We start from the raw sequence: 5760 nt of genomic DNA, 5'->3' as shown, positions 1-5760 counted from the left end.
GTCATTTGCAATCATAGAACAACATAACTCAGTAATATTTTGATTGCGGCTGTCAGAATCCCTTAAGAGCCACCCTGTGTTCCACATCTATCTTTTGTTGAAAATCCCTTCCCACACTGCTTTACTCCTTCCCTGCCGATAACCATGCAGGATCAAGAGGAATACATGATCCAGCAGATTCTGGACTCCTGCTGAGTCCAGGAAAGACTCCAATATCTGATTGACTGGGATGACTATGGCCTGCAGGAGTGGCCATGGGAACATGTGGAGCACGCTCATGTCCTGAATCTCCTGCTTGCCTTCCATTGGGTCTACCCCAAGAAACCCAGCCCAAGTGCTCCTGGAGAGCAACTCCAAAAGGAGAGAGTTGCTGTCAGGACCAGACCAGCTAGGATCAGCTGCTGGCTTACTCCTTGAATAACATCACTATAGGCAACCAATAAGCCCCACTGCATTGCCTTGGAATTGACAGAATAGCCACAGCACCTCATTGACTGGCATCCACAGGAGATCAATGGCTGCTGAATGTGAACCGCACCCACAGGTGTGCTTACCTGGCTCTTGCTTTAAGCCCTTACTCCAGCCTACTTCCAGTCCTTGCTCCTGCCTGGTTCCTGTCTTGCTCCTGCCTTGTTCTTGAACCTTCTCCTGCTCCACCTACCACCTGCACAGGCTTCTGACCTCTAGGTTTGATCCTCGGCTCCACCTCTGGCTTATGACTCTGGTTTACTGTCTGTCTCTGACATTCGGCTTCTGTGCCTGTGGTACTGACCCTCAGCTCATTCCTGGACTCCAGGGCCGTCCTTACCCATATGCAAAGTATGCAGCTGTGTAGGGAAATTTGGGGCAGCCCCCCCCCCACTTTCTCCCAACAGAGGCCTGGGGCTCCACACAGCCCCCCCCCCCGTGGGGGGGCTGCGTAGGGCACCAAAATAGCTAGGGATGGCACTGCTGGACTCTAACCACCCTGGACCCAGCTCTAACCTTTAGGTTGAACTTTCACTTCAACCATTAGGCCTGACTGCCTATGGCCTGCTTGTCTACAGAAATATGATCTAGATTAAATTACTATAATATAGGTGCATATCTGGTTGAAAGACTGTACTCAGAGAGCAGTTATCAGTCTTAGAATTGAAGGACTGGAAGGGACTTCGAGAAGTCATTTAATCCAGTCCCCTGCACTCATGGCAGGACTAAGTATTATCTAGACCATCCCTGATAGGTGTTTGTCTAACCTCCTCTTAAAAATCTCCAATGATGGAGATACCACAATCTCCCTAGGCAATTTATTCCAGTGCTTAAGTACTGTGACAGGAAGTTTTTCCTAATGTCCATACTAAATCTCCCTTGCTGCAATTTAAGCCCATTGCTTCTTGTCCTATCCTCAGAGGTTTAGGAGAACAATTTTTCTCTCTCCTTCTTGTAACAACCTTTTATGTACTTGAAAACTGTTATCATGTCCTCTCTCAAGTCTCTTCTTCTCCAGACTAAACAAATCCAATTTTTCCAATCTTCTCTCATAGGTCATGTTTTCTAGACCTTTGAATCATTTTTGTTGCTCTTCTCTGGACTTTCTCCAATTTGTCCACATTTTTCTTGCAATGTAGCACCCAGAATCGGACACAATACTCTATTTGAGGCCTAATCAGTGCGGAGTAAAGTGGAAGAATTACTTCTCACATCTTCTTTACATCACTCCTGCTAATACATCCCAGAATGATATTTGGTTTTTTTGCAACAGTGTTACACTATTGACTCATATTTAGTTTGTGGTCCACTGTGACAGGGGTAGGCAAACTTTTTGGAGCAAGGGCCACATCTGGGTATGGAAATTGTATGGCGAGCCGTGAATGCTCGCGAAACTTGGGGTTGGGGTGTGGGAGGGGGTGAGGGCCCCGGCTGGGGGTACGGGCTCTGTGGTGGGTCCAGAAATGAGAAGTTCAGTGTGTGGAAGGGGGCTCTGGGCTGGGACCAAGGGGCTCGGAGGGCAGGAAGGGGAGCAGGGCTGGGGCAGGGGGTTGAGAGGGAGTCAGGGGTGCAGGCTACGGGTGGCGGTTACCTCAAGCAGCTCCCAGAAGCAGCAGCATGTCCTCGATCCGGCTCCTACATGGAGGTGTGGCCAGGTGGCTCTGCGCGCTGCCCTGTTTGCAGGCACTGCCCCTGCAGCTCCCATTGGCCTTGGTTCCCAATGGGAGCTGTGGGGGAGGGACTTGGGGCAGGGGCAGCATGCAGAGCCCCTTGGCTGCCCCTACATGTAGGAGCTGGAGGGGGAACATGCCACTGCTTCCAGGAGCTACATGGAGCCACGGCACGCACAGAGCAGGGCAAGCCCCTGACCCCATTTCCCTGCTGGAGCACTGGAGAGGGGCAAGCTCCGGACCCTCCTCCCCGGTGGGAGCTTGAAGGCTGGATTAAAAAGTCTGAAGGGCCGAATGTGGTCCCGGGGCCATAGTTTGCCCACCCTTGCACTATGATCTCCAGATTCCTTTTCACAGTACTCTTTCCTAGGCAGTCATTTCCCATTTTTTATGTGTGCAACTGATTGTTCTTTCCTAAGTGGAGTACTTTGCATTTGTCCTTACTGAATTTCATCCTGTTTACTTCAGACTATTTCTCCAGTTTGTCCAGATCCTTTTGAATTTTAATCCCTATCCTCCAAAGCACTTGCAACCGCTCCCAGCATGGTTTCATCCACAAATTTTTAAGTGTACTCTCTGTCATTATCTAAATAAGTGATGAAGATATTGAATAGAACCAGACCCAGAACTGATCCCTGGGGGACCCCACTCGTTATGCCCTTTCAGCTTGACTGTGAACCACTGATAACTACTCTCTGGGAATGGTTTTTCAACCAGTTATGCAGCCACCTTATAGCAGTTCCATGTAGGTTTTATTTCCCTAGTTTGTTTATGGTTCGCTGTCAAACTGGGAGGACACACAGGGGTTTGTCCTGGGTCCAGTATTATTCAATACCTGTATTTTTATTAATGATATGGGTGATGGAGTATACACTTTTAAAATTTACTGGTGACTTCATGCTGGGAGGAGTTGCAAGCACTTTGGAGCACAGGATTAGAATTCAAAATCATCTTAATAAATTGCAGAATTGGTATTCAAATCAGTGTAACCCTTCTGCCAAGCCGAACTGATAGCAGCAAGGGCCGGGTTCAATACATAGGGGTCCCTTCCCTACAACGTAATGCAAAACCAGCTCGAGCCCCCACCCAGTGACCTGGGAAAATCTTACACACACCCCTGGGCACCTCAAAGAGGCAATACTTCCCCTCTCGCAAACACAGAGTTTCAGTGTAGCAGAAAAGGTTTAATTACATGAGATAAACAACAAGCATTAAATTGGGAAAACACCTCAACTAGAGTTCATAGACCAAACCGTGAGCAAAGACCCACCCCAGGAAATTGGACTGTGTCCTTTTCCCACGGGCCTTTGAGATCCAGTAACCCAACAATACCCAAAGACTCAAAGATCCACATACCCCAAAATGTCCCTAGAGTCAGCAACCCAAGATCACCAACAGTCCAACAGTCCCACACACTCCAAAAGTCTCTGTCCTGGTCAGTGCAGCCCAGAGTTCGAGAGTTCTTATCTGCACGAGTCCCCCACCCCCAGACCTGGGTAGAGAAAGGGGCACTTTACGTGGCTCCGGGGCCAACTAGCCCTGCCTCTCTGTGGGGTTCTGCTTCCGCCTTCTCCACGAACTGCTCCGCTCTACCAGCCACTCCACTCTGCTCCTCCAGCTGTCCTCACAAACTGCTCTGCTCCGCTCCGCCAGCTGCTCTGCTCCACCCATCGTCCTGTGATCCGCTCCCGTTGTCCCCGCAAACTGCTTGGCTCCGCTCGCTCCATAGGCCACTCCAACCATCCCACAGCTGCTCCGCTCTGCCAGCTGCTCTGCTCCACCAGCTGTCCCGTGATCCACTCCAGCAGGCCCCCCAACTGCTCGGCTCCACTCACTCCATGGCACCATAAACTGCTTCACTCCACTCTGCCAGCTGCTCTGCTCCAAAATATAGTTTCAGGCTCCCCCACTAGTTAGCACAGTACTCAGTGCTCTCAGCTCAGCAATTCCAGCTCTTTAGTGATTTCAGCTCACAGTAGGGGAGCCCCACTGCTAGTGCACCATTAGCCCATAGTGAGTTCAGCTCAGTATCTAGATTCTTAAGAGAATCAAAAATTAACTCTGATATTCCACAGTAGAGAGAGGAGTAGGTGGAACTGGTGCTTCTGGCTCACACAAGGCACCTACATCACCAGGTACAGATACCTATCCCCAACCTCTCTCAAGTCACTGGGTTTTGGAACCCATGTCCCTTGACTAGCAAGTGCTATTAGTTGATAGTGAAACCCTTTATCATAAAACAGTTTCATAGTTCCTCATTTACTTAATTAGGGTGACAGCACTTTATTCCTCCTGCCCCAATAACAAAGAAATTGGGGATCCCACAGCTGTGAAAGTAATCATTTTAGGCTGCTGTGGGCTATGCTAGGTGGAGTGGGTGTGCCTATGCAAACACAATCAGCCTCTGAAATTCTTTTGCACACTCACCATAATTCACCTCCAGATGTCAGGGTAGAGCTCATCCTGACTCTGCTTACATCAGTAAGATGAAATTCAGTAAGGGCAAATGAAAAGTACTGCAATTAGAAAGGAACAATCACACACCTACAGAATGAGGATGAACTGGCTAGGCAGCAACTGCTCTCCCTTGAAAACTAGCTTTGTCTTTCCCTTTTCATGGGGTTATATTTTATATTCTTGAAGTACAGGTGGCTACCCTGTTTGTGGCCCAAAGGAACTTACAATGTATCTGTAGCCACTTTCATCTGTAAAATGGAGAGGTGGCCCACAAAGGCAACAGATACCAGCTTGCACTGGCCATCGCAATGTTGTCAGTTCTCACCATTTTATCCTAAGTGTTGTGATGCATAGTGTTTTTCTTAAAGCCCCAGCTCTGGGAATCATGCTGTTATGTCAGAATCCGAGCTTTGTTTTGGAAAAAGGATGTTTCTACCCTATGTGTTGGTGGTGGCGAGCTTGCAAACATGACCCCTGAGGACTACATACAAGAAAACCAGCAGCAGCAGCAGCAGCAGGCAAACAGTAAGAACTTCATTTTGTTAATTTTGGAAAACCTTGTGATTTGTGAGCCAATCTGTGCAGGGCCGGCTCTAGCAATTTTGCCGCCCCAAGCACGGCGGCATGCCGCGGGGGACGCTCTGCCGCTCACCAGTCCCGCAGCTCTGGTGGACCTCCTGCAGTCCTGTGGTTCCAGTGGACCTCCCGCAGGTGTGCCTGCGGATACTCCACCAGAGCCGTGAGACCAACAGACCCTCCGCAGGCACACCTGCGGGAGGTCCACAGGAGCCGCCTGCTGCCCTCCCGCAGAGCGCCCGCCCCAAGCACGCGCTTGGCACGCTGTGGCCTGGAGCCGGCCCTGAATCTGTGATTTGTTTTGGATCCTGATTCATGACTGCTCGGGGGTGACAACGCTCAGAGCATCCTCTGCTGCCCCAGGAGTCCTGCATCCCCATGGCCCAGGCCGTATTAACCAGGGGAATTGCTCCATGTGATGCCAACTAGCCCCTGGCTTGGTGCACCCGCCCCCTGCAGGAAGCCTGGGGCTGCTGGGAAGGAAAAATAACCCTGTGCCACGCAGCAGCACCGTCTGGCTTCGACTAGAGCGGAATCCCACTGGGACTCCTCCACCTTCCCTTCCCCACGCACAGTGGCCGTTGCCGCT

Source organism: Chelonoidis abingdonii, chromosome 4 (genome assembly GCF_003597395.2).
Source record: "Chelonoidis abingdonii isolate Lonesome George chromosome 4, CheloAbing_2.0, whole genome shotgun sequence".
Taxonomy (NCBI): Eukaryota; Metazoa; Chordata; order Testudines; family Testudinidae; genus Chelonoidis; species Chelonoidis abingdonii.
Note: the sequence above shows the minus strand (reverse complement) of the source record.